The sequence below is a fragment of the Gossypium arboreum genome, chromosome 10 (genome assembly GCF_025698485.1).
Source record: "Gossypium arboreum isolate Shixiya-1 chromosome 10, ASM2569848v2, whole genome shotgun sequence".
Lineage (NCBI taxonomy): Eukaryota > Viridiplantae > Streptophyta > Magnoliopsida > Malvales > Malvaceae > Gossypium > Gossypium arboreum.
The window spans coordinates 34,753,518-34,771,442 of NC_069079.1; the positions used below are offsets into that span (position 1 = coordinate 34,753,518).

Genomic DNA, 17,925 nt, shown 5'->3' on the forward strand with positions numbered 1-17,925 from the left:
CCCCAATTCTACTTTCTGCGAATTCTTAGTTTAGATAATTAGTTGTTAAAACAAAACCCCCTTATTCTTATGCTAGATAATAAAAATACAGTCATTACTAGTACTTTTAGTTCCTTTGGGTTTGACAATCCGGTCTTGCTAAAACTATACTACTGTTCGATATGTACACTTGCCTACATCGTGATAATAGTTAGTTTCAAGAATGATTCTTTATAAATATTTAAAACCTATCACACGAAAATCGCGATCAAGCTTCTGGCACCGTTTCTGGGGAACTAATATATTAGGAACGCTCAAGTTTTATTACTTTAGCCATTTATTTTTCTTGCAATTTAATTGTAATTTTAATTTTATTATTATTTATTAATTTACTTTTTCTTTCTCTTTGCAGGTTTTTATAGTTTATGACTAGAAGAAACCCGTCAGGACCACTACTTTTTGACGAAGAAATCGATCACACAGTTCGCAGAAACCAAAGAGAAATAAGGCGAAGCTTAAGATACACAGAGAAAGAGCAAGAGGACGATACTCAAACCCCAACCGAAGAGATGGCTGAAAACCAAGACAATCAGCTACCTCCTACGATACACGTTGAACTAGCAAATCAGAATCCTATTCCTCGTACTATGTATGATTATGCTAAACCTACTTTAACAGGAACTGAGTCAAGTATAGTTAGGCCTACTATTGCTGCAAATAATTTTGAATTAAACCTAACACTATTCAAATGATACAGCAATTTGTTCAGTTTGATGGTTTGCAGGATGAGGATCCAAACACTCACTTGGCAAATTTCCTGAAATTCTGCGATACATTTCAAATTAATGGCGTTTCTGACGATGCCATTTCGGTTATTCCCTTTTTTATTGAGAAATAAAGCTAAACAATGGTTGAACTCATTACCACGAAGGTCAATCACTACTTGGGAACAAATGACAGAAAAATTTCTATTAAAATATTTTTCGCCGGCTAAAACGACCAAATTACATAATGATATCTCTTCGTTTGTGTAGATGGACTTAGAAACTCTTTACGATGCATGTGAGAGATATAAGGACTTACTGATAAGGTGCCCTCATCATGGGTTACCGCTTTGGCTACAGGTTCAAACATTCCATAATGGCCTGAATCCTTCGATTCGACAAATGGTTGACGCAGCTGCTGGCAGAACCATAAATAATAAAACACCTGAAAATGCTTATGAGTTTATTGAAGAGATGTCACTGAATAACTATCAGTGGCAAGTCATAAGGACTAAGCCAACTAAAACAGCAGGCGTTTATAACATCGATTCGGTCATTATGCTGTCAAACCAGGTAGAACTTCTAAATAAAAAGATTGATGGTTTACTTGGTTCTACTCAGGTACATTGAGTAATGAGGTGCGAGACAAATGGAGGAGGAGCATGCACAGAGTATCAACCCTTCAACCCTAGCATCGAGGAGGACAAGTCCAATATATGGGTAACAATAACTCTAGATCCCAAAATAACTCATATAGTAACACTTATAATGTAGGTTGATGAACCATCCCAATTTCTCGTGGGGCAGTCAAGGAAATAAAAGACCATAACATCTTCCGGATTTTCAATAGCCACCCTATCAACAGGAAAAGAAATCGAGCCTTGAAGAGATGCTGTCTAAATTTATCTTGGTGTCAGAAACCCGTTTCCAGAACACTGAGACAGCACTTAAAAATCAACAAGCGTCGATCCAAGGGCTCGAAACTCAAATCGACCAGCTTTCCAAACTAATCTCCGAACGACCACAAGATAGCTTGCCAAGTAATACTTAACCCAACCCAAGGGAACAGCTCAACGTGATGAATGTTTAAGATGAAGAAGGATTATTTGAGCTTGAGCCAGAACCAAGGCAAGAAACTATGGTAAGCAGAGGTCAAGGTGAGGTAGGTCATAATAAAAACAAATCAATAAATGTCGAATATAAACCTCATGTGCCATACCCCAACGAGACAACGAAAGACCGCTCAGATGAACAATTTGGTAAATTCCTTAAACTCTTAAAAAAATTACATATTAACTTACTGTTTATTGAAGCTCTATCGCAGATGCCAAACGCAATGGAATTTTTAAAGGAGCTTTTAGTAAATAAATGGAAGTTGGACAAGGCGTCGCATGTGGAGCTAAACGCAGTTTGCTCAGCTATTCTACAGAATAAACTACCCAACAAACTAAAAGATCCAAGAGTTTTACGATTCCTTGCTTAATTGGGAGTTTAGATGTTAATAATGCATTAACTGATTTAGGGGCTAGTATTAACGTCATGCCCTACAAAATGTTCAAACAATTAGGTCTTGGGAAACCCAAACAGACTAGGATGAGCATTCAATTAGTAGATAAAACTATAAGATTTCCTAGGGGTATTATTGAAGATGTGCTAGTTAAAATCGATAAATTTATATTTCCCGTTGACTTCATTGTTCTAGACATAGAGGAGGATAGCAACACTCCTCTGATTTTAGGACGGCCCTTTTTACCAACTGCTAAAACAATTATTGATGTTGGCACAGGTGAGCTCACACTGTATGTGGGAGACGAAACAATCACCATTCAAGCTCGTAATTCTGGCAACACATTGGAAATTGAAGGTGATCGTCTAAACCATTCTACTAAAACTGAAAATAAGGTGCAACCTACTTTGCAGGAAATGAGTCTGAAGGAAGTACATGAGCCATTCTCAAGCAGTAGCAGAGGACCTATTCATGAAGATCGAAGGCTACAAATTGAGGAGCTAGATGAATGGCAGTCGCATAAACCGAGAACACACGATAAACCAAAACTACATCAGAATGAGCTCAATCAACTTAAGGTTGGAGATAAAGTATTATTAGATGCCACAGATCCTCACATTGTCATTACCAAACTGAATGAAGAAATACCTCTTACGGTACTTAGCATTTTTCCATTCGGTACAGTCGAGGTAAGTTATCCCAAGTTCGGCACTTTTAAGGTAAACAACACTCTTCTAAAACCTTATTTTGATGAGAATGATAGCAGGAATGAGGAGTATAAAATCTTCGAATCACCATGACCATTCAATGGAGAGGTAAGTCGAGCTTAGACTATAAATAAGCGCTTCTCAGGAGGCAACCCGAGAACTAACTGTATTAACTTTTTAAAATTTTAGTATTTACCACCTAACTTACTAACGGAGCTCTTGAACACAGGTTTCCCACATAGACACGGCCTAGCACATGGGCGTGCCTTAGGCCATGTGGAAACAGGGCAAAAATTTCCCCAAACACGTGCTACGATAAATCGCCATGCCCATGCGACATGGCCGTGGGCGAACCTGCCAAAACAGCACGGGCGTGCGACACGCGCGTGCCTTTAACCCGTGGCCAAACCTGTCAAATTAACATGGGCATGCGACACGCACGTACCTTTAACCCGTGGCCAAACCTGTTAAATTAACACGGGCTTGGGAGAAGCGAACGAAGCCATGCATGGTCGTGCGACACGGCCATGTGCACCCACATGCCCAAGGAACACGGGCATGGGGAAATTATCAGATGCGCCCAAATTCAAAATCCGCGAATCACATGGGCAAAAGTTGGGGAACACGAGCGTGTTCCCTGGCCGTGTACCCCAAAATCTATAAATAGGCTGCACTATTCATTATCTTCTTCACCTAAAAACCCTAACCCTAGTCGCTGCAAGTCCACACGCCCCCTTACCACGCCCGTGCACTGCCTCTAACTCTATTTTTTACTCTCATTCTCACCTTTCTAGCGTTTGTTTACTCTTCTCCCTTTAATTGCATTCATTTTTCATGTTAAGTTATCATATTACTATGCATTTTTTATGTTCTTTTCATCTCTTTATCACTCACATTTCATATCTAGAGTAGTTATTATCTTTTCATGTTGAAGTTCTTCCTCGTTGCATGATTTATCTGCTACATTTTATTAGTTTAAAGTGAAAATACTCATGACTTTTGGGTTGATATTCTCCATCAATAAAATGCACTAACATAGAATTATTTGCCATTTTTTTTAGGAAACTCATATTGTTGTCATGCTAATGGTACATCATAAAATTATTTTTGATTAAGTTTGCTAGTAGTTGTGATTGAGATTATTAGTTCTAATTTATGACTTCTGCCTTTTTGGATTTGCTTTTGTATTACCTTGAACATTTCTCATGATGAAATAATGGTTTTGCTCGCAGGTATACAATGTCGTCTTCATGAGGAAAGAAAACTGTTGTCCCTACTTCAAAGAAAAGGAAGGGAGCGTCATCTTCCTCGGGTCCCACCACAAAAATTTGCCACCCTTTCCTGTAATTCCCCATCGGGCCCCAAGAAGAACTTTTCTAAATAGTCCGGGCCTGACCTTTAATTGCGAGCCGCTGCAATAGAACAAATTTAGTTGGCTGATGCGATTCGGGCCCTCCTAACCACCGATACTTGGGAACTTTTCTTTGGGATCATCGAGCCAACGTATCTCGAGCTCACGATGGAATTATGCTCCACATTTCATCTTCAGATCGTGATGACGAACTACGATGATCTCAGCACAGTGTAATTTTACCTAGGTGGATTAGTTCGCCAGCTCAGCCTCCCAGAATTCGGTACGGCACTAGGCTTATATACGGATGAATTCATGGAGGAAAATAACTTAGATACTCTCAACCGCCATATCCATCGTTCTCCTTCACGTTGTTGGGACGCACTAGTACCAGGTGCAGCCACTTATAATCCTAGCCGCTCCAAGGCATCGCCTCTCCCTCCATCTCTGAGGTACCTACACGCTATTTTGGCTCACACGATAACAGGAAGGCGAGAGAGCACTAGCGTTGTCAATACTCACGACGCCTACTTTCTATGGTGTATGTCGCACGGATACGTCATCGGCCTTGCCTATTTCATTGCCCTCACCATTCAACACCAGACGGAGCAGCATAGGAAAGGGGTCATCTCCATTAGCCCCTATGTGACGCGATTGGCTCGACACTTCGGGCTCCTCAACACCGCGACCCAAGAATCATCCTTGACCCTCATTGGCCAGATGCCTCCACAAGGGATCTCAAGCATGCTTAGTGTGAGGATGATCAAAAAGCACCGAGGAACCTACCCTCCTCAATATCGTCTCGCCCAATCTACCGAGGAGGAAGCCCCCGAGGACATTACTATGATGTCCCCCACGGCATGAGGACCCACCATCTTAGCCACCACCACGCTCTCGTCCAGTTCATCCAGCGGTTTCATATGCTGACATCTCTAAGTACCTCACTCGATTCGAGCAGCAGTGTTTTCAATGATTTGACAACATTGATGCTACTCTACAGCGGATTTGTCAGCACCTCCACATCTCATCGCCACCTCCACCTCGTGAACCATTTAGCGATGAAGATGTTTAAAAATATTTATTTATTATTTTATGTTTTTACTTTTATTTTATTTTAAGACTACTTTTTATTTTTCTTTCACCTTATTTTTATTAGGACTTATAATTATTATTTTACAATTTTTAATTTTGGCTAATTCCTATTGAGTACTTACCCTTCCTTATATATTTCTTAAAAGAGTTCCTAATTCTATCACAGTTATAAAGAGCTTCACAACTCACTATTACTCAGGAACTCGAAACTCCACTGGAAAAGGTTCTCCACAACTGCCATGTCCTGCTCGACCACGATCATAACCGACTTCAGATATAATATTCTTTTAGCGCAGGACTTATGGACTAATGAACCTCTACCACCGTTGGAGTATCCTCCTCCACCCTCACATCGATTATTCTCCAAAACTCCAGTTCAAGGAAATTCACTCATCACTCAGAAAGTTTCACTCCTCTCCTTATCTTATTTCTATATTCTTATATCCATCTTTGTACATTGAGGACAATGTACATCTTACGTATGGGGGTATTCATTTCATTATCAGAAAAATCCTTGAATGACTGCCTTGTTCTCTTGAAAAGCTCTCATATCATATTTAGGATAAATTTTGATTGATTTATGATTTTATTGATATATCTTGAATTAAAACATAGGCATTTATGCATTGATTGTTTAAACTTTAAGACATTAGAGAATCAAGCATGATAAGTTGATTTTTAAGAATTTAAAATTTTAGGTTGTTTCCCCAAAGTTTAGGTATTACTTTGAGTTGGAATTCACAAGTTTTAAACATCAAAAAGCCATAATTTTTATGAGATTTTTTAGCCTTTTGAGCATCTATTAATTCTTTCATGCTCACTTTTATTATTGCTTTGAGTGCGTCAGTATTGAACTGTTATTCTAGAACTTGCTTGATTATGCATTTCAAGACCACACCATTCGATTTGATATGTCAAAATGATTAAGGCACTTAGGATTAACCCACTCATGCTACGAAAAACCTACCTCCAAAATTAACCCCTAGTGAACCCCTTTGAGCCTAACAACCCAAATTTTTTTGTATTACCCATAATATTAACCCTTAACCCATTATTGTTGAAATCCCCTAAATTAAATTTGATCCCTATTTTTGTTGAGATTTGAATTGAAATAATTACTCAGCTATGTATTGTTCTTAATATTTAGTCTATGTTATTTAACTTGTTCCTAAAAAAAAAAAAAGAAAAAAACATGTATACATATTAGTAGTAGTAATCTTCTGAGCTAAAGAAGTTAAATTCCATATTCTGAGAAAAGCTCTGTTGTATGCAAGTGATGATTAAATCTTTTTCTAGTTAAGTGAGTTTTCAATTCAATCTCGATTCTAACCGTTTCTTTCAGCTTGTGACCACACCCCCTAACCAAAGCCATGTTACAACCCTCTAAAGACCTTTTGATTGATGTATCATCTCAATTCATAATGGTGGAAATGTGATTTTCATGCAAGCCTATGGTAATAACTTTTCATATTGAATGATCAGTGCTACTTTCATTGTCCTTAAACACTTTGAGTGATTTGAGTGAATCTTTAGTGAGGATGTTAAACTCTATGAGATTTCGAATCGAGGTAACCACTTAGATAAGGGGAGATGCCTAAGTTTTGCATGATTAAATACTCAACTTGGAATGTTTGAAGCTCTAATGTTCTTTTAGCTTAATTTTCAATGTACGACTACTCATGAAATAGTTTGAGATATTTTCGATTATATGTTGAGATGAATTTATTTTGATTATAAGTTGAGAATTTTACTTGAGGACAAGAAAATGCTTAAGTGTGGGGGTATTTGATAAACTATAATGTATACATCTTTTTACCCCATGCTTAACGCATTTTATGGATGATTTTTCCTTAGAATTGGTGAATTCGATGCTCCTAATGTCTTAATTTCATGTTTTATACTTAGGTGAGCATAAGAGAGCGAAAGGAACGAGAAACAAACTAAAAACTGAGAAAATGAGACAAATTACGAAATCAACATAGCCTGAACTTCCTCTCATAGGTAGACCACACGGTCGTGTCAATTTGGTAGAATCGAAGCATGATTCACATGGATAGACCACACGCCCATGCCTATTTAACAGGCTTGACCACAGCCTGAAGTAATCGCACCCGGGCGTGTCCCTATCGATCCCAAGTTGAGTCCAATTCGGAAAAGGCTAATTTTGAGGGTTTTTAGGCATTCTAAAGCCTATAAATAAGCCTTAAAAGAAGAGAAAAAGGGGCACAGATAGAAGGAGGTAGGGAACTATTCAAGGGAAGCCAATTGATCCATCTCAGAAGCCGGAGTCACCATCAAGACTGAAGATCTCCCCTCAATTTCCCTTCAAAAGTTTTGGGTTTTCTTTATGTTTTGTATTCATTATTCTTCTGATATGTTTTCCTTTTTAGTTATGAACGAGAAATGAACTAAAAACTGAGAAAATGAGCCAAAGTACGAAATCAACATGGCCTAAACTTCCTCACACAGGCAGACCACACGGTCGTGTCAATTTGGTAGAATCGAAGCACGATTCACACGGGTAGACCACACGCCCGTGCCTATTTAACAGGCTTGACCACAGCCTGAAGTAATCGTACACGGGCATGTCCCTATCGAGCCCAAGTTGAGTCCAATTCGGAAAAGGCTAATTTTGAAGGTTTTTAGGCATTCTAAAGCCTATAAATACGCCCTAAAGGAAGAAGAAAAGAGGCACAGATAGAAGGAGGCATGGAACTGCTCAAGGGAAGCCAATTGATCCATCTCAGAAGCTAGAGTCACCATCAAGACTGCAGATTTCCCTTTAATTTCCCTTCAAAAGTTTTGGATTTTCTTTATGTTTTGTATTCATTATTCTTCTGATATGTTTTCCTTTTTAGTTATGAACTATATCCCCTAAATACCTAAGGGGAATGAAACCTAAGACGAATCTTGTTATTATTTTCTGAATTGTCTGATAAATATTTAACTTGTTCTTAATTATGTGTTCTTAATTCTTGTTTTGATATCCTAGGATACTGATTCAAGATAAGCTCTTATTCAGAGGAAGAATAGACCTTGTCTAAGAGTACATTTGTCATAATTAAGTGGAGTTGATTGCGTGCCTAGACATAGGGTGATAAGATTTTGCCGGATTAGGGTGAAACCTAATAAGGGGATCCATAGATCGAGTTAATGTAACCCTAGGGTGTTAATTAGAGAAAAGTCTCAATTATTCAATCTAGGGATTAGACGTTATTAGTTCTGAATAGGGATAATAACATAACTTAGGGATCTCTACGAGACAAGTTAAATGAATAAATCATTCGATTCGGAGCCAGAATAACAAGTAAAGTCTAGGTGGATTTTTCCTTAGATATTGTCTTAATTCAATCATTTTCCAAAATTAATCCCCCAATTCTAATTTCTGCGAATTCTTAGTTTAGATAATTAGTTAGTTAAAATAAAACCCCCTTATTCTTAGGCTAGATAATAAAAAGATAGTCATTACTAGTACTTTTAGTTCCTTTGGGTTCGACATTTTGGTCTTGCTAAAACTATACTACTGTTCGATAGGTACACTTGCCTACATCGTGATAATTGTTAGTTTTAAGAATGATTCTTTATAAATATTTAAAATCTGTCACACGAAAATCACGATCAGCATTCAATGGTTATTTTCCTTGGGGTCCATAATATGGAACTTTAGTTCCTTGACTATGCAATTTTAGTACTAGGGTTACCAATGTATCCTCAAAGGAATTCCACTAGGATCTCTTCAACTTGTTTTTGGTGACCAATTCTTCAAATATTTCAATTTGGTCGAAAATGGTATTTGTCCTATGTTGTTTTCTACATGCACTCAAGTAGCCTTATCTCTACCACAAGGTACATTGCCTCAAGAGTTGTAGGATCTGTTGAAATAATTTGATGATTTTAAGGGCCTCCCTCTTAACAGATCACATGACCACAAGATACCTTTGTAGGATGAGAAACAAGTGGTGAGAGTCAAACCTTACAGGTACCCTGCTGTTAAGAAAACTGAGATTGAGAAGTTGATTCAGGAAATGTTGCAAGCAGAGGTGATAAAAAACAACACTAGTCCTTTTGCATCAACAATTGTTATGGTAAAAAAGAAATATGATAGTTGGAGAATGTGTGTTGATTATAGACAACTAAATCAACTCACCATCGAATATAAGTTTCCTATCCCTGTGATTGAGGAACTTTTGGATGAGCTAGGAAAAACCACATTCTTCACTAAGTTGCTGTAACAACCTAAATTTCACGGGCACTGGAAAAGTGATTTTAGGGCTTTCGTCTTAAGAAAATGAGTTCGTAAATATTTATAAAAAAAATTTACGAAGTTAGTTGTGAGTTGAATTAGATTTTAAGTTGGTGAATTTATTTTTAATTAGAAGTAATTAGTAGAAAGGATTAAATTGAATAGAGCATAAAAGCTTAATCATAGAATAGAGAGAGGATAAAGGATTAAATTAGTAATTAAGCTAAATTAGTGACATGTATAAGTTAGAAAATAAATATATGTGTATTTAAATTATTAGTACAAATGTATATAATATATAAATTTACTTATAAATTAAGTAAAAGATATTTACTTGTTATTATTATTGTTATTATTATATTTTATCTATTAATTGAGATAATGACAAATGTATGGTGATGAATTATTACATGTGTACATGTGTGTATGAATACACATGTAGTATTTATATTTGTATTAATTAGATATTTTATAATTAATTATTAATTAGTAAATGAAAGAAATAAAATAAAACAAAAAGAAAAAAAAGAAGGTGCAGAGAAGTCACGAAAATTAGGGGAAAGAAAGAAGAAAAAAAAAGAAAAAGGAAAAATTAGGGTTTTAAAGCTTGGAAGTTAAATTGGTAAGTCAATTAAGTCCCTTTTTTAGTGATTTTGATGTTTTTGAAGTTCTAAAGTTGAATACTTTTGAAATTTGTGTGAAAATACTGAAAGATGATAGACTTTTAAGTAGGGTTTATGTTGAACTAATGATGAAATTGGGGGTTTAATTGATAGAAATTCAAAATTATGGAAAAATGACAAAAATTTGATGGTTATATTAAAGTTTTGATGGAAATTGAATAAGGAAATAATATGAATTATAAAAAGGAAGAAGATGAAAATAGTTAGGACAAATTTGGGATTTAGGTTAAAGTTGCATGGAAAGTTATTATTTTCTATAAAATATGTGTTATTAATTAATTATAATTATGCTAATTTTCGTAGCAAACAAAGAAACCGAGACATTGAATTCGAAGGGAAAGGAAAAAGTGATCGAGGAGTAGCTCGATAAAATATCAGTTTGTATTACCTTAATTCAAGTTATTTATTATTAAATGTTTAATTTCAATATATGTGCATGAAAAATGAAATTGAGGTAAGTAGTGATATTTGAATTGAATGAGAATTGGATTTGATTGATGAATGTATATATGTGTGAAATTGAATTGTATAATGATTTGTGGTGAATTTGAAATTGTGATTGAATTGTTATTGCAATTGATTTGAATTCAAATAATTATGATCAACTAAAAGTGAAAGTGATATGAATTTGTGATTCCGATAACCTATTCACTAGTCGGGCTAGGGTAGATATAGTTGGCATGCCATAGGATAAGAAGAGTTTAGGATTCTTCGACCTCGAACCGATGAGACACTTGGTGTGTCACATTTGCTTCAGGTAGATTCGATGAGGCGTTGGTCGCCACTTTGCTTCGGCTTAGCCGATGAGTCTATTTTCAAGATAAATCAACAAGAACATTATCCATTTTTAGTGAAGAGAGGTCAGAACTATCAGAAAATGAAACAGGAGAAATTTTAATGAATAAACTGTACTAATTGGCTAAACCAAAAATTATGAAAATTTTATGGTGGAAATATATGTGAGTCTAGTTTCAGGGGAAATTTACAGATCTTAATTTGGAGCTCTGTAGCTCGAATTATAAATAAGTAAGTGACTATGACTCGTGTGGACAGTTTGATGTGTGCATTTATTAGTAAATTGTGAAATCGTACTTATAAGAATGCTATATACATTAAGGATGTAGAATGGAGAGGAGAAGGAGGAAAATAAATATATGTGGAATACATGGAAACTATGGTATATGAAATATTAATATAATGAAATAAATGATATGTGTTTATAAGAAAGCAGAAAGAGAATGATATGTATCATGACATGTATATATATATGACTAGTCTCAATGTAATGCTTGTTGGGTATGGAGTTGAATTGAAATGTTTCAGGCAAACATGCTATTTTGCGCATCTGAATTATGGTATTTTATAAAGATATGATCTAGTTTTAAATATGAATGCTTGATGATTAATCTGAAGATATTTGGTAAGATGATAATCTTGGTATAAATGTATAAGTGGTACTATAATAAACAAGGTAAAATGAGTATGAGAGACACATGTATGATGACATACAAATGCTATGTTTCTGGTTTAATTGAGAATATTTAATCATTAAATGAATACCATGTTATATGCTTTTGATTTTGTATAAGTGTGTAAGAGATTAAGGTTGACCAAAGCTTGGAAAATAGCCTAGGTATATTCCACACAGGTAGAGACACGACAATGTGTCTCAGCCGTGTATGGAACACGAATTTGGGACACGGGCGTGTGGAGCCTTAAAGCATGAAATTTCCAAGATTTTCGTAAGTTCTCGGTTTAGTCCCGAACCCTTTCTAAAGTATGTTTTGGGCTTCGTAGACTCAAATAAGGGACTATGTGTAAGTGAATGAACGTTTTGAAATATGAATGAAATTTTATGGCTCGTATTTTAGTTTAATGTTTGTATGTTTTTCCGGTAATGCCTCGTACCTTATCCCGGCCTCTGGTACAGGTAAGGGCTGTTATAAACACGTTGAGTAGAAAAGCTGCAATTGATTTGAGAGCAATGTTTGCACGACTTAGTATCTGTGATAATGGGATTGATAGCTGAATTGAGAGCTAAACCAATGATGTTCGACCAGATTAAATCAGCTCAATTGAAAGATGACAAATTGTTGAAGAAAAGAGAGATAATATAGACTGGTATGGTAGAAAATTTTAGCATTGATGCACATGGATGCTTAAGGTACCGAGATTGAGTTTGTGTTCTTGCTAAATCTGATTTGAAAGAGTTAATATCCCGAGAGGCACACGATGGTTCATTTGCTTTACACCCGGGAGGCACAAAGATGTATCGTGATCTACGAGATTCGTATTGGTGGCCTGGAATGAAAAAAGACATAGTTGAATATGTTGGTAAATGTCTTACATGTCAGCGAGTAAATATGGAATATCAGGTTCCTACTGGGTTACTTCAGCCGATAAGTATTCCTGAATGGAAATGGGATCGTATCACAATGGATTTTGTTATGGGATTGCCACTGTCGGCGAGTAAAAAGAATGCTATTTGGGTAATAGTTGATCGACTTACTAAGTCAGCGCATTTTGTAGCAGTGAGAACCGATTGGTCACTTCAGAAACTGGCTGAGGTATATATTCGGGAAATAGTTAGATTGCATGGTATTCCAATATCTATAATCTCAGATCGAGATCCTCGATTTACATCAAGATTTTGGAGACAGTTACATGAGTCACTAGGCACACGGCTTAATTTCAGCACAGCATTTCATCTGCAGACTGACGGGCAATCCGAACGGGTAATTCAAACATTAGAAGTTTTGCTTCAGGCTTGCATCATTGATTTTGAATCAGGTTGGGAACGTTATTTACCTTTAGCTGAATTTGTGTATAATAATAGTTTCCAATCAAGTATTCAGATGGCTCCGTATGAAGCATTGTATGGACGAAGATGTAGATCACCTGTGTGTTGGACCGAACTGAATGAAAGAAAAGTGATTGGATCGGAATTGATTCAAGAAACAGAAAAGATAGTCAAGAAAGTACAAGAGAGATTAAAAGTTGCATTTGATAGATAAAAGTCCTACATTGATTTGAAATGACGGGACATTGAGTATTTAGTTGGGGATAAAGTATTTCTTAAAGTTTCTCCATAGAAGAAAGTGTTGAGGTTTGGTCGGAAAGGTAAATTGAGCCCTCGTTACATTGGGGCGTACAAAATTGTAGAAATAATCGGACTAGTTGCTTATCGGTTAGCTTTACCTCTGGAATTACAGAAGATACACGATGTTTTTCATGTTTCAATGCTACGCAGATATAGGTCAGATCCTTCTCATGTCATTTCCATTGAAGATATTGAGATTCGACCGGATTTGTCTTATGAAGAAGAACCAGTTAAGATTCTAGCACGGGGGATAAAAGAATTAAGAAATAAAAGGGTTCCTCTAGTGAAAGTTCTATGGAAAAGTCATAAGGTGGAAGAAGTGACTTGGGAACCGAAAAAAACTATGAGAGCTCAGTACCCCCATATTTTCTCAGGTAAATTTCGAGGATGAAATTTATTAAGGGGGGAGAAATGTAACGACCTAAATTTCACGGGCAGCGGAAAAGTGAGTTTAGGGCTTCCGTCTTAGGAAAATGAGTTCGTAAATATTTATAAAAAATATTTACGAAGTTAGTTGTGAGTTAAATTAGATTTTAATTAGGTGAATTTATTTTTAATTAGAAGTAATTAGTAGAAAGGACTAAATTGAATAGAGCATAAAAACTTAATCATAGGATAGAGAAAGAATAAAGGATTAAATTAGTAATTAAACTAAATTAGTGACATGTGTAAGTTAGAAAATAAATACATGTGTATTTAAATTATTAGTACAAATGTATATAATATATAAATTTACTTATAAATTAAGTAAAAGATATTTACTTATTATTATTATTATTATTGTTATAATATTTTATCTATTAATTGAGATAATGACAAATGTATGGTAATGAATTATTACATGTGTACATGTGTGTATGAATACACATGTAGTATTTTATTTGTATTAATTAGATATTTTATAATTAATTATTAATTAGTAAATGAAAGAAATAAAATAAAACCAAAAGAAAAAGAAAAAAAAAGGTGCAGAGAAGTCGCGAAAATTAGGGGAAAGAAAGAAGAAAAGAAAAGAAAAAGGAGAAATTAGGGTTTGAAAGCTTGGAAGTTAAATTAGTAAGTCAATTAAGTCCCTTTTTTAGTGATTTTTATGTTTTTGAAGTTTTAAAGTTGAATACTTTTGAAATTTGTGTGAAAATACTGAAAGATGATAGACTTTTAACTAGGGTTTATGTTGAACCAATGATGAAATTGGGGGTTTAATTGATAGAAATTCAAAATTATGGAAAAATGATAAAAATTTGATGGTTATATTAAAGTTTTGATGGAAATTGAATAAGGAAATAATATGAATTATAAAAAGGAAGAAGATGAAGATAGTTAGGACAAATTTGGGATTTAGGCTAAAGTTGCATGGAAAGTTATTATTTTCTATAAAATATGCGTGTTATTAATTAATTATAATTATGCTAATTTTCGTAGCGAACAAAGAAACCGAGACGTTGAATTCGAAGGGAAATGAAAAAGTGATCGAGGAGTAGCTCGAGAAAATATCGGTTTGTATTACCTTAATTCAAGTTATTTATTATTAAATGTTTAATTTCAATATATGTGCATGAAAAATAAAATTGAGGTAAGTAGTGATATTTGAATTGAATGAGAATTGGATTTGATTAATGAATGTATATATGTGTGAAATTGAATTGTATAATGATTTATGGTGAATTTGAAATTGTGGTTGAATTGTTATTGCGATTGATTTGAATTCAAATGATAATGAATAACTGAAAGTGAAAGTGATAGGAATATGTGATTTCGATACCCTATTAACTAGTCGGGCTAGGGTGGATATAGTTGGCATGCCATAGGATAAGAAGAGTTCAGGGATTCTTTGACCTTGAATTGATGAGACACTTGGTGTGTCATATTTGCTTCGGATAGATTCGATGAGGCGTTGGTCGCCACTTTGCTTCGGCTTAGCCGATGAGACGTTGGTCGTTACTTATTTACTTCGATCTATCCGATGAGGCGTTGGCCACCACTCTGGTGTGTTTGGTTGGATCTGTGCATCCTCTAAAGTCTGAGTTATGTTAATAGGCGAAATATATGTGAAGAGAAAAATCAAATAAAATGATAAATTGAATTATTGAATGAAATGAGAAAATGATATTGTAAGATGAAATGAGAAATGCAATTTGTGCTGTGAGATTGAAGGCATCAAACCAAGGTTCATGAATTATTCACATTTGAAATATGAATTAGATATTTATATGTGATTGAGAGATGAACCAAAGGTTCATGAATAGTTGGTAATCTTATTAAGGAGATATTGATTCAAATAATGAAAATGATACAATGGAAATATGATATCTTGGTATGAATTATATGTATGATTTGTTAATTATCTATGTATGTTTATGATATTTTATATTTGCTAAAATTTGAATTATGGTAATGCCACTGAGTATTTCCAATACTCAGTATGACGATTGTTTCTGTCTGACGAGCTAGGTAAAGTTGAAGTTCGGTTCAGCATCCGAGTCAATCCCGACCTCAGCTTAATTTCTGGTGATGAATCTATCTTTTGGAAATGTGGCATGTATTAGGTTTTGTTTTAGTCACTTAAATATATTTTATGTTTTGGATGTATGGTAATTTGTAATTTTTAAGAAGTATTTGAAATGAATAAATGAATGTTATTTGATCAAGATTTATAAGTCAATGTTTTGGGCATGAATTAGGCATGTTTAATATGTGAAAATAGCTTAAAAATGGTGAAAAAAATCAGGTTTTCACAAGGCCAAGTCACATGGACGTGTGCCCAGGCCGTGTGGCAAAGTCAAAATTGCCCACAGGTTAGCCCCATGGCCGTGTGAGCAAGTTAGATCTGCCCACGGGCTGGCCCCACGACCATGGGAGCCCCACGGGCAAGCCACACGGGCATGTCCTAGGCCACACGGGTGTATGCCTCTATTCTCAAGGAAAAGTTTCCAAAGTTTCCGGTCTAGTCCCAAATCACTTCCTAAACTTATTTTGGGCCTCGTAGGTCCATATTAGGGACTTAAAGATGGAATTTGAGAAATTTTAAATTGAAATACAGATTTATGACTCGGTTTTGTTCGTTTATTAGTGTTTAATTTTGGTAATGCCTCGTAACCCTATTTCGGCGACGGATTGGGGTTAAAGGATGTTACAGTTGGACTTTAGATTAGGCTACCTCCAAATTATGTTGGGGGAACCAGATATCTACAAAATTGCCTTTCAAACACATGAAGGATAATATGAGTTTATGGCCACACCTTTTGGCTTGACCGATGCTCCTTCTAGTTTCCAATCTCTGATGAACCAAGTGTTTAAGCCACTATTAAGAAGATTAGTCCTGGTCTTCTTTGATGACATTCTCATCTACTCCAGAGATTGGCAAGACCACTTGAGCCACTTAAGAGAAGTTCTTACCTTATTGAGGGATAATCAGCTTTATGCCAAAAGGTCTAAATGTAGTTTTGGCACCATACAAGTGGAGTTTTTGGGTTATACCATTGTTGTTGGAATTGTTACTATGGACAAAACTAAACTAGAAGGAGTTTTATTTTGGCCAACACCTTAATCAATGAAAGACTTGAGAGGTTTCTCAGGACTCTCGGGTTTTTACAGGATATTTATTAAAGGTTATGGGATCTTAGCTGCTCCTTTTATTGGTCTTCTCAAGAAAGGGGTCTCTTGGAAGTGGGATGAAACTGCTTAGTCTTCTTTTCAGAAACTTAAAGAAGCCATTTGCAAGGCAACTATGTTGGTGTTTCTTGATTTTCAAGAAGAATTTTGTGTAGAAACTGATGCTAGTGGACAAGGTGTTGGGGCAGTGCTACAGCAGAAAGGGAGACCTATTGTAACATCCCGATTTTGGGCTTAGTCAGAACAGTGGTTTCGGGACCACAAATTCGATAAGGAAAATTTCATTTTTATTATATTTTTATGGTCTACGATCTCACGAAATGATTTCATGAAAATTTCGTTCAAAAATTTTGACGTTTGGGCACTCAATTCAGTAAAAAGGACTAAATTGTAAAAACTGCAAAAGTTGAGTTTTATATATTAGAGGTGTCTAATTGTCATGAAATTTTAAATAGGAGGTCCTTAAATGATAATTAAACCATTTTATAACTTTTTGGACAAAAATGGCCTTGTTTGGGTAAAATTTGAAAGAATAGTAAAAAGGGCATTTTGGTCATTTAGGGGTAAAATGAATTAAAAGACAAATTTTAAACCCCAAATGTGTCCCTTTCTTCTTGCTACAGCATAATGTACCAAGATCAGCCATGGTTAGGGTTTTTACAAGCTTCCAAGCTTAATAGTAAGTGATTCTGAGCTCCGTTTTTAATGTTCTATGTAGTTTTGAAATCCCGATAACATGATTTGCTCATTTCTACCATTATTTTGAGTTAGGATTTATGTTTAAAAATTTACCCATGAATGATATGCATGTATTTTGATGTTTAATGGTAGAATATGAAGCTTGAAATTGTGTTAAACAACTTTTACTAAGCGATTTTACGTGAAAA

The 17,925-nt window shown here is 35.3% G+C and overlaps 1 non-coding gene across 1 annotated transcript; it reads right to left on the minus strand.

The window, feature by feature from the left end:
- Positions 1-981: 981 nt before the first annotated feature.
- On the minus strand, positions 982-1,087 carry LOC128283386 (small nucleolar RNA R71). The gene has a single exon (XR_008273727.1). It is a non-coding gene; the product is annotated as a small nucleolar RNA R71 (small nucleolar RNA).
- Positions 1,088-17,925: the final 16,838 nt, after the last annotated feature.